General features: G+C 45.8%; 1 protein-coding gene across 1 annotated transcript in view; it reads left to right on the top strand.

Moving 5' to 3' along the window:
- The first annotated feature begins 842 nt into the window (after positions 1-842).
- The window catches only part of ESRRG (estrogen related receptor gamma), a 605,699-nt gene continuing 594,814 nt past the window's right edge, over positions 843-11,727 (top strand). Inside the window, exon 1 of the mRNA XM_057315051.1 lies at positions 843-1,027. The gene's annotated coding sequence lies outside the window, so the exon portion shown is untranslated. The remainder of the gene's footprint in view (positions 1,028-11,727) is intronic.

The raw sequence follows: 11,727 nt of genomic DNA, 5'->3' as shown, positions 1-11,727 counted from the left end.
GAGGACTCCCGGTGTAATAGATCTCTTCCGGTCCGCAGGTGTGAGCGGGCTCGGCGAAAAGGCGTCCGGCCCCGGGGAGCTAGCGAGCCAGACCCTGGGGCACCATCCGGCAGGACGCGCTTCTGCGAGAGCTTGCGGCCCCCAAGGCAAGCAAGGACTTAACCCCGGCGTGCGCCTTCGCTCTCCCGGCCCCGTCAGGGCCGAGGGTTCAAGTAAAGTTGCTGAGGGGGGTTTGCTAGCACTGGAGGGTTACTGGTGCCCTGGGAAAGGAAACCTACCCTCTAGGAACTCCTTTGTGCCTTCTGTACTCACCCTTTCGCACTTCCCTCCCAAACTCGGGATAACCTAAATTCCTGTCCTGGCATCAGAGGAAACCCCCAAATACTGGCAGTTTTACGCTTTCCTTCCGTCGCTCCAGTAATCCCCGGGGAACCCCGGCTCCGTGTTCCCCTCCTCCTCCGCGCTTCTACAGCCAACCCCTAGGAGCTCCGCTCTCCGGGCCTTTGCCCTTCCTAGCAGGTACCTGCAGTGCCTAGCGGGGGGGTGGGGGGCGCGGGGGGCGGGGAAGAAGCTGCAAAGGTAGGCGGAAAAAGAGGGTCAAAAAGGCGGAGTGCCCCCGTTGCAAAAATAACAAAACTGCAAATTCTCATAAAATTAAATTCCACCTCCCTTTCCGAATCTGTCCCCTCCCAAATCCTGCCTAGAGGGTGACGGGAGGGGTGGTCGGGTAGTTCCCGGAAAGGGGGGTTGTGCGCAAATTTACGCCCGCTACTCTCATTTGTTAGTTGATTCCGTCTAAAAGTTCGCTATTTATAGGCTACACGCGGCCGCCCCAATCCCCGCGCCCGCTTTCCTGCGCGAAGTGCGAGAGGTCCCCGTGGCGGCGAACGGCCCGTCTTGATTGTGTCCCGTGATTTGTTTTGTTTTTGTTTCTGCCCTCACACCGCAGGCAGCCGGGGAGAAGATCTCGGGGAGCCCCGAAACCACCCATTCTCAGTAGTTGAGAGCGGCTCTGCAGTCCGACCATGTGAGTCCGCGCTTGACCCCGCTGCGCGCGCGCGGGTGGCAGACGCGGGGGAGGTGCTGCGGCTCAGCCGCGGCGCCCGCTCCCCTCGGGCTGTCCTCCGCCTCTGCCCCTGCCCCTGCGACCTCCAGCTCCTCTCTGCGCTCTCTTCCCCTTTGATTTCTCTCTTCCCATTCTCTCTTTCCGTGCATCTTTGACTCTGCCCTGCTCTCAACTTCCAGCTGAGTTTGCATCTGGTCACCAAAAGACAGGACTGGCCTTTACGTGGGAGGCGGGGTGGGCTGGGCGTGTGTGCTTCATAAAGAAGGAAATTGTGTGGGGCTGGGGTGGGGGAGGGGCGAGATGGAGCAGGCCTGGAGCGCGGCCCCGCGCGTTGGGGGAGGGAACTAGGAGCGTTTGGATCGCGACCTTTCCTTCCGCCGTGGCACGGATCGCGGGATGGGTACCAAGTGCTCTGGAAGCCTCGCCATTTGGGACCCTCCCCCTGCGGTGCAGGGCCAGATGTCTTAATTAAAATCTCGGAACCGTCCCGGTAGAAAGGAGGGAACGACCTGAGTACAGGATGAGGCTAGCCTGGAAATAGGGTCAGAGTCAGTTCCCTAAATTCCAGGTGGAACTGGGTGCTGCGATGCCTTTTTCCCCCAGCGGCTGCGGACAGGACTCGCTTGCGCAGACAGAAAAGGCGCAAGGAGATCACGGCGGTCCGTGGCCCTCCCCTTGTCCTCTTTTTATAAATGCCAGAACCGCGGACGATGCTTCTGTGTTTGAGAACCGAGACGTCAAGAGGGCAGAGAGCGGGGCCGGCTGGAGCGTTCCCCGAGTCCCGGGCGAGAGGAGCGCTCGGCGCGCGTTTACGGCGCGGGGAAGGGCTGTGCGCGCCGAGCCGCGGCCAGGCCGGCTTTCTCGCAGGCGCGCCGCGGCAGGCGGGAGACTTGCTCACCACAGGTCCAACTGCCCTCCCCTCCCCCCCGGAACCGAGGCACGACATTGGGGGGGGCGGAGGTGGAGGAGGTTGTGACTGAAAATAACCCGGGGCTCGGATCCGTTTGGCCGAAGGACAGAGCCCCAGAACGGAGGTGGGGAGGAGTTAGGAGCCAGGGAGGAGAGAACGGAGGCCTCGCCTCTCGCGCGCGCAGGGCCCTGTGCCCTCGCCGGCTTAACTTCTTACCCGCCTCCAATTTGTGCTCTCACCGTGGATGTCACACCTGGAGTCCCCCTTTGCCACATCTCCAAAGCGCTCAGTCTGCCGCGTGGATAGACTGGTAGGGAGCGAAGAGCCAGGACCAGTCTGCGGCAGTGCCCCGGAGAGGGGACCTCACTGTCCAGTGTGTGTGCACCCAGAGTGCCCTGTCACAGAGATGGGGGAGGGGTCTGTTCCCAGCCCGCGTCCCTGCCTCGCTCCCGAGCTGGCACTGCAGGGACAGTCTGGTTCAGACAGGATGGGAGCCGCCGACACCTGGCTCCGAGCTGTCCAGATTCTCTCCCCGGCCCGCCCAAAACAGCTTTCAGACACTCAACGGCCAAGTTGGAAGCAGAAGCAAATTTCTGCTACTATCCCTGGGCCGCATGCGGGGTTATGGGTAGATGTCAAACTTACTGCAACTTTGGAGCAGACTAGCGACAGGGACCTGTAAATGCGTTCGGGGCCTGGGGGGGTGTGATGTCTTAGTATCTGTCCCCAGCCCCATTCCCAGACTGTAAATGCCGCTCAGCTCTCCTGTCCCGCATTTGTCTGCGCATCTACTCTTTCCAAAAGTCTTAAGAAGAAGACAGGGAAGGAAGCAGAGGAGGATATCAAAGAAAGGTGGAAGTGAGGAGGAGATTAGAGAAAAGCTGCGGTAAAGGGTAAGGTATGGCAAAAAGAATGACCTCTAGCTAGCTGTTTTTACTCCTTGTCTCCTTTGAAAAGAATGCATTATTTCTGGAGCGGTGGCTTAGCCCAAGACAATAAGCCCCCAGCCCAAGGTCTCTGGCCCTGGCTGGCTAGTGGGTACCTCTGCTCTCCCAGTGACTGACTTGAGCTTCTCAGCCTCCTCAGCTCCTAGTCCTCAGTCACATTCCCAGACCCTGTCCCCAGGGTTCTAGGACACGAGTTACTCAGAAGCTGGGTGAAGATGAAAAGGCCGAGCTTGCTCTCTCCCACTCCCAGCCATTCTGCCTGGGCATAAGATCTGGGGCCTGAAGGTGCATGGGGCGCGCCAGGCTCCCGGACTGCTCAGCGGGAAGAGTGCTTGCCTAAAGCCGCCTGCTACCAGGAATTCTGGGAACCCGTAGGGCTTTTTCCGGTCTCTGATGGGATCTTAGAACTTGGCAGCTTCCTGGCTTAGCGAAGTAAAATAAACCTGCCCCGAGCTCTGGCTTAGCTCTCTCCTCTGCTGCTGTGCTGTGGGACCCTAGTTCTTGCCAGGCTTCAGGTTCTTTTCTGGCCCCACCCTTCTGTGCTCTGTCTCTGCCACCTGCTGGCCTCCAGGACCCCTGGGGCTTTCCCCCCCTCTGGCAGGGGTCCTGGATAGGAAGGACCCTAAGTTTTCTACCAGAGTGTGAGTAAAGATGACATTCCACCATCCAGACAAAACTAGAGAGTAAACTTAGTGTATGAAGGGAGGTGAAGGCAGAGAAGGAGGAGGCCTATTTGTTTCCAGACGTACCAGTGAACAGAAGAACTACTATTTTCTCCAGAATAGTTCATGTTTTCAAGGAAGTCTGGAAAGTGGCAGGATAAGGGACTGGCTCTTTAAATTCTTTGGATCTATGACCTATAAATCTTGAGAAGTGGCCATAAGCAGGGAAACAATGTACCAGGGCTCCACAGATTTGGCCGTGCACCTCCCCCTCCCCAATTGACAGTCCCTAAATCATGTATTCATGGTGCCATGAGCAGCTCTGTCCCAAGGGTGGGAAGATCAGCCTAAACCGTCCCAGACCAAGAGAGTGTTCTGAGCCCTAAAACTTTCAGTGGCACTCTGCCAATCCCTGTCTCCTTCAGCCTCACCCTTAATCCCTTGGCTACCATCCTGTTCTCTCTACAGTGAAGCTGGGTCACCTGCAGACTACTTGGTATTAGAACCAACACCAGTTGCCCCTCTCCCTTTCCCCAGCCAGAGATTTGACTGGAAACAAAAAGTACTGTACTGGTGTGTGTGGATGGATGAAGGTAATGGCACCTTTCCCTAAAAGTTTGGGCAACTCCTTTCCTTGTTGACCTGAACAATCTTTCTTGGGTCAGAAGCCTCAGGACTCCAGCTATGGGGTAATTCCTAGCCTATGTGTTCTCTCTTATAGAGACTGCTTTTCCTAGGAAGTGAGAGTTAGAGGAGTTGAATACTGTCTCCTTCAGGATTCCATTTATCATTAAATTTAACACAAATCTGGGAAAAGACCTGAGGCCTGAAAGAAAAATGGAGAAGGGGAATTCTGGAGAGCAGAAAGAAGAGCTAAATGACTCTGTTTGACAAGGAATTTCCATTAACTCAGTGCTTTCTTCTTTTTTCTCACCTGTTTAGCTCCATTTCTCCCCCTTAAGTGAAAAAATAAAACTCTCAGCTTAGATGACTGTTTTGGCTAAATGTTCAGACATATACTCTGCCTGAGTGTTTTTAAAATTTGGCCACTGAATATATAATGCTACCTGCAAAGTCTTCTATGCACTCTTCTGTCTCCCTTAATTTTGACCTAAAATATAAGCGTTTCTTTTCATCACATTCTTGTTTACCTTCAACAGGTTGGTTTTAGTTTCTAAATTTCTCAAATTTCCTTGCAATAACAGTACATGAACCAGATTTGTTCAGCTTCTGTGAGAAGGGATTATTCCCACCACAATTCTCCAGGTAGTTCTGGTTAAAACTGCCTTTACTTTTCACCTCAATGAGACACATACTTGAGATGAAAGTGGGTTTCTTTGTTTCAAACTTGAGTTATTCAAGTGCTTGCTCTGTTTTCCCCTTTTGCCTATTTGGAATAATTCTGGCCATGTTAACTTTTAAATAGTTCTGTCATAAAATGTAAACATGACTTTTTAATATAGAAGTTTCCTTTGAGATTAAAAAAATCATGGCTTATGTTAAAATTGTTTAACATAATTTTAGGAAATTGTATCTTTGAATTCATTGACAACTAGATTTCTTTTTAGAACTTTCAGTGTAAGTTTGTCATGATTCGTTACAGTAGTATCCTCTGATCTAACTGAGTCTGCTTTCAACTTCTTAACAAGTATATATTCAAATGAGATTTTTTTTTTTTCCAGCTTAAATTTTTTTTCATTTCCCATTGTATAACCCAGTTGACAGGAAAGTTTGCAGGACAGCAAAAATAAATTTGGAGCACATAGTATATTCTTCTGACCCATTTAGATAATCTCTATTTTATTGTTAACATTTTAATAGTAAAAAAAGACATTTCTTTTTGGGAGCAAATGTGTGTCTCTTTTGGGAGGAGGCTTACTGGATAATCAGTTTTTTCTTAATGTTTTTTTTGCTTTTTCTATTAGACATATCCATGTTTCTTATTAATCTCTTGTAAATTAATGAAAGATACAAATTACTGACTTATGATAAATTGTATCCTTCCCCTTACCAGAGTCATCAACATTCTGTTATTTCAAATTAAACATTTTAATATAATTTAGAAGGGAGAATATAATATAATTTAGAAGGTTCCCATATCTATTCATTAATCAGTGATGGCCAAATTGGCTAAACTATTGACAAGAAACTTTTGGACATGGAGACGTAACATCAGAAAAGAAATTTCTACGGGCAAACTGACAAACCAAAAATGCCATTCAAGAGCAAAAGGCTAATGGTAAATGGCACAGTGAAATAAAGGGAATAAGGACAACTTGTCAGCCACTGATCTTCTCCTTAATATCATTTGGGTGATATACCACGTGAAATTACTTTGTACGGGGAAAAAGCAGCTGCTTGTTTTCCTACTGAGGGTTCAAGCCAGTATTTTTTTTTAATGAGATAAAATTTCAGATATCATAAAATTAAACATTTAAGCCATTTTATTTTATTTATTTTAAAAAATATTTTATTTATTTGTCAGAGAGAGAGCACAAGTGAGGGGAGTGGCAAGCAAAGGGAAAGGGAGAGGCAGAGGGAGAAGCAGGCTCCTCGCTAAACAGGGAGCCTGACATGGGCCTCGATCCCAGGACCCTGGGATCATGACCTGAGCCAAAGGCAGACACCCAACTGACTGAGCCACCCAGGGGCCCCAACATTTAAGCCATTTTAAAGCATATAATGTGACTGCATTTTACTAGATTCGCAATGATGTGCAGCCGACACCACTGCTTTAGTCCGTGTTCATCACCTGTACCCACAAGGCAGTCCCCTGTTCCTCTCTCCTCTCCATCCCTGCCAGCCACGCATCCGCATTCTGTTTCTATAGATTTGCCTGTTCTGGACATTTTATAATTGAGATCCTTTCACATTCAGCCTTCTGTGTCTCGCTTCTTTCCCTTAGCATCATGCTTCAGGGTTCATCGATGTTGTGGCACACGTCAGTACTTCACTCCTCTTTATGGCTGAATAATATTGGATTTTATGGATATACCACATTTTGTTTGTATATACTGGGTTGGTGCACTTTTGGGCTATTACGAAGAATGCTGCTATGAGCGTCCGCTTACAAGGTTTTGCTTGAATGTATGTTTTCAGATCTGTCGGGTATAGTCAAATTCTTGGGGCGTACCATAATTCTATGTTGAACTTTTGAGCAAGCCCCATACTGCTTTCCACAGTGGCTGTACAATGGCACAGTCCTACCAGAAACATCTGAGAGTTCTAGCTTCTCTACATCTTAACCAACATTTATTTCATTTTTATTAAAAAAAAATATATTAGGGGGTGTAAGTGGTATCTCAGTGTGGTTTTAATTTGCATATTCATAATGACTGTCGATGCTGAGCATGTTTTCATGTGCTTATTGGCCACTTGAATATCTCTGTTGGAGAAATGACTTCTCACTGTCTTTGCTCATTTTTTTTTAATAATATTTTTTTATTATATTAGTCACCATACAGTACATCCCTGGTTTTTGATGTAAAGTTCCATGATTCATTAGTTGCATATAACACCCAGTGCACCATGCAATACGTGCCCTCCTTACTACCCATCACCAGCCTATCCCATTCCCCCACCCCCCTCCCCTCTGAAGCCCTCAGTTTGTTTCTCAGAGTCCATAGTCTCTCATGCTTCATTCCCCCTTCTTTGCTCATTTTTTGATTGGGTTCCTTGTCTTTTTGTTGTTGAACTGTAAGAGTTCTTTATATATTCTGAGTGTTAGATACTTATCAGGTATATGACTTGCAAATACTTATATTTTCTCCCATTCTCTGGTTTCTCACTTTCTTTTCTTTTTTAAAAAAAGATTTGTTTATTTATTTATTTTAGAGAGAGAATGAGCATGAGCAGGGGAGGGGGCGGAGGGAGAGACTATCCAAGCAGACTCCCGCTGAGTGTGGAGCCGGACGTGGGGCTCCATTTCAGAAGCCATGAGGTCAGGACCTGAGCTGAAACCACAAGTTGGACATGTGAGGGACTGAGCCCTCCAGGCACCTCTGGGTTTTTCACTTTTTTGATAATGCCCCATAATTCATAAAAGTTTTAAATTTGTATAAAGTCCAATTTAGCAATAGTTATTTTTGACAGTAAGTGCTTTTCTCCTCCATGAGAAGACTCATATTTAAACACAACACACAACAAATATTTAATACTCTAAACCCTAAAAAAGAGAAGACTTTTCTGTAATGCCCAGATGATGACTTTGTGCGATGCAGGTTATCAGGCACTACATACAGTTACTGCTGTTGTTCAAGACAAGGAAACAGGTATGGCTACATTGACCTTTTTCTTCGAAGAAGTCTTGAGTTATTCAGATAAGGTGTCTACCCTGCTGAATGAAATCTTTTATCCCAAGAAGACAATTGTTGTTTTTAAAAAAATTATCATTATCAAATTCATCTACCAAGAAATTTTAAATAGTCTCCTCTGTTTAAATGACATTAAGGATCTGCCTTAAGCCAACAACAACCAGGAAAATCAAAGAAAAGGTTGACAGGGTGTTCCTAACTTAGCAGTTTCTATACACAGCCACGCACAGGCCTGTAGTCAGGTGATGTATTTGTAAAGTCCCTGCGTGGGAGAAAGGCCTTGGAGTCAGAGAAAAGAGAAACTAAAATATTGCAATGCAATTTAAAAGCAAAACTTAATAAAAGGGGAGGAATATCGATACACATTACTGAATGTAAAGGTTTTGCTTATTCTCTCAAATTGGCTGCCTTTGAGTAATTAAGGTAGGGGTTAAAAATAACCAGACAGTAGTTTGTATCAGATCTCTGTTTTATTTCATTAGTTATTGAGTAAGAAGGCTTATGGTGAATGCGGATTGAGACATCTCTGATTCCGTCCATTAGAAGTCTGGGACCCGATTTCTACATCTGTTATTTTATGGAATATGCTTTTGGGTAAATTACCAGACACTTTCTAAGTGTGCACGCCCAGAGTTCCTGCATGAGTCACACAGCCATGAACAGCCCTGAAGGATCCTGAGGGAAAGTCCATGTCCTTGTCTACCCAGCAGCACGTTCGTCGACAGTTACGGTGGGGAAGAGGTGGGGTAACACGTGTGAAAATTATAAGGCATTTTGAAGTTTAAGTGTGAGCTTCCTTATATATGTGGCACTTGCAATAGCTATTGTCCTGAGATTTAATAAATATTAAACAATTAAGTTCTTAAACAACCCTATGAGGTTGATACTGTTCTTTTCTGCCCCTTTTACAGATGCGAACACTAAGTACAGAGTTTTATATAACCTTCTCAAGGTCATGTAGCTGATAAGTGACAGAGTTAAATTTTGAGCCTGGGCAGTCTGGCTTTAGAGTCTGTGTTCTTATTACTGCTTTCTGCTGCTTACGTCTAAAATCTAGAGATTTCTGTTCTTTTTTTTTTTTAAGATTTTATTTATTTATTGGACAGAGAGAGAGACACACAGCGAGAGAGAGGACACCAGCAGGGGGAGTGGGAGAGGGAGAAGCAGGCTTCCCGCTGAGCAGGGAGCCCTATGCGGGGCTTGATCCCAGGACCAGGGATCATGACCTGAGCCAAAGGCAGACGCTTAATGACTGAGCCACCCAGGCACCCTCAAATCTAGAGATTTCTGATGAAAATTGGAGTCTCTGAATTAATTGATACAGTAAATATTTATTGGGTGCCTATTATGTGCCCAAAGTCTCTGGAAACATTGGAAGATCTAGGAATGCCGGGACTGCATTACTGTATTCTCTTCATGGCAATAGTTAGCCGAAATCCAGCTGTCACTGCCATCTTTTGATGGGGTCACCAAACTTGGCTTGATTCATTTACTTGTTTACCTGCATGAGCCCTATAATCAATCACATTTGTTACTTGCTAACATGAGACACAGGCAAGGAAAGCAGATCGCAACCAGAACATTAAGCACAAAGGCAATGATAAACATCATGGCATGAATTCAGTTTTCCAAGTTCTTTTGCCGCTATCATTCACAACAGGTCAATGAGCCAACAAAATGTATTGGGTTTCCTCCGAATGCTTGAACGGTGGGATAAACACTTAAAATTTGAAAGTTTAACATCAGCAGGGCAAGAAAAACCAACACCAAAAAATGATGACAAATTAATATATAGGAAGTATGGTAATACTTCCACTAGTTGGAAATTTTAAATCGTCTTTTAGGCAGAGATTTTTCAGTCATAGAATTTGTTTTCTTATTTTATAAAGAAAAGGGAAATAATACTGGATCTGTGTCAGAAGGCAGCTTAAGAATATACTGCAAAGTTAGGAAACGATCGACAGCATCTGTAGTGTTTTCAAAGGATTCTTGTAGGATGATTGAGCAGTTTTCATAGCGATTACCCTGGGTGCTACAGGCTCCAGAAGAGTCTTCAGAATGGAGAGAGAGAATTAAATATGCTGAGTACTGGATAATTGTTACATGTATTCCATTGCCTTCTACTTTTTGAACAATGATTAATATTTTTATTTTTAAAATTTTTATTTATTCATAGATATATAATTATATATGTATTTATTTACTTTTAAAGATTTTATTTATTTGGCAGAGAGAGAGAGAGCACAAGTAGGGGGAGCAGCAGGCAGAGGGAGAGGGAGAAGCAGCTCCCTGCCAAGCGGGGAGCCCAACACGGCGCTCGATCCCAGGACCTGAGCTGAAGGCAAATGCTTAACGACTGAGCCACCCAGCTGCCCAAGAGCAATGATTATTATTAATGAGGGTACTTGATAAGCAAGAACCACCTATGTAAATACATAGATGCCAACTAAAGAGTTAACTCTAGCTGTTAGCCCACTTATGAATGAAGAGTTTACTTTTTGAAGGTCTGGTACCAAGCAGAGGAAATTTTTTAACATTCTGTATGTGGTGGCCAATGTCACATAGTTTGGCTTTCACCATGCTTTGGCTAATTACCGTGTCCACAAGCATGAGCCAAATGTTCTGAGGGACAGTTTGCCGGGTTGACTGATACAGATGCATACACCATTGGTCCAGCTCTGTTTTGTCTGTCTTTAAGTAATCAGCAGAAAATCTTTCTGTGTTGAACACTTGCTGTGATAGAGCTTGTTTAATACCATAGAACGTTAACGTAACTGTGAACTTATTGATTTGTTAAACAATATGTGTGAGTACCTGCTAGGTTTCAGGGCAGGGGGTCATAAATGCTTTCCCCTTATCCAGTGCTATGAGGTGGGTGGGTAGGAGCTAGGTATCTAGGTTAGGAAGTGGATTATGAGTCCCACAAAGAGGGAAGTGGAGCTGGGTGATTAATGCCGTGGCCACGTGAGTAGTGGGGATGCAGAGCTGAGCCTCAAACCAGGCTTCTGATAACAAGTCAAGGACCCCTCTTCTTGTCAGAACAGGTGTCTCTTGTTCAGCGTTTCTAACAGTGCGTTCCACGGGAATACCTGTGTCAGAATAACCTAGAATATTTGTGTAAAATGTGGAGTCCTGGGCTCTGCTCTAGAAAAACTCTGGAAATACTGAATCCCCAGGACTTAGTATTTTTAACAGCCCCCTCAGTAGATTTTTTTTTTTTTTAAGATTTTATTTATTTATTTGCCAGGGAGAGAGAGAGAGAGAGGGCACAAACAGGGGGAGCAGCAGGCAGAGGGAAAAGTAGGCTCCCTGCTAAGCAAGGAGCCTGACACAAGACTCCATCCCAGGACCCTGGGATCATGACCTGAGCTGAAAGCAGACGCTTAACCAACTGAGCCACTCCAAGCGTCCCTCAGTAGATTTTTTACACACAGTTAAGTTTGTAAGCATCACTGGTCTAGATACTAAAAATTTTGAAATATGTGGTCAGGTTATTTTGACGCTAACAGAAGATAGTTTGAGAACAAAGGAGAAATTTTCTGACCACAAACAATAAATGCCCGTGTACTCTTAACAGTAACCTCACAAACTGGGATTTAAATATGTGATTCGAAGTGATCTTCCTATGTGGGGAGGTTGTCTTTATTTAGACTATTCCATAAAGATGTAAATAGTTTTATAAAGCATGTTCTGTGGGACCCTACTTCCACAGGATATTCATTAAGTCATCAGGTATTAAAGTATCCAGTCCTATGTTAAGCAGTTGAGGAACAGCAGTTGAAGAAAGCAGTGTGGACTCTGACCTCATGGGACGCACAGTCTATTGAGG

This window comes from Ursus arctos, unplaced genomic scaffold (assembly GCF_023065955.2).
Source record: "Ursus arctos isolate Adak ecotype North America unplaced genomic scaffold, UrsArc2.0 scaffold_2, whole genome shotgun sequence".
Taxonomy (NCBI): domain Eukaryota; kingdom Metazoa; phylum Chordata; class Mammalia; order Carnivora; family Ursidae; genus Ursus; species Ursus arctos.
Note: the sequence above shows the minus strand (reverse complement) of the source record. Positions and strands in the feature narration are given on the sequence as shown.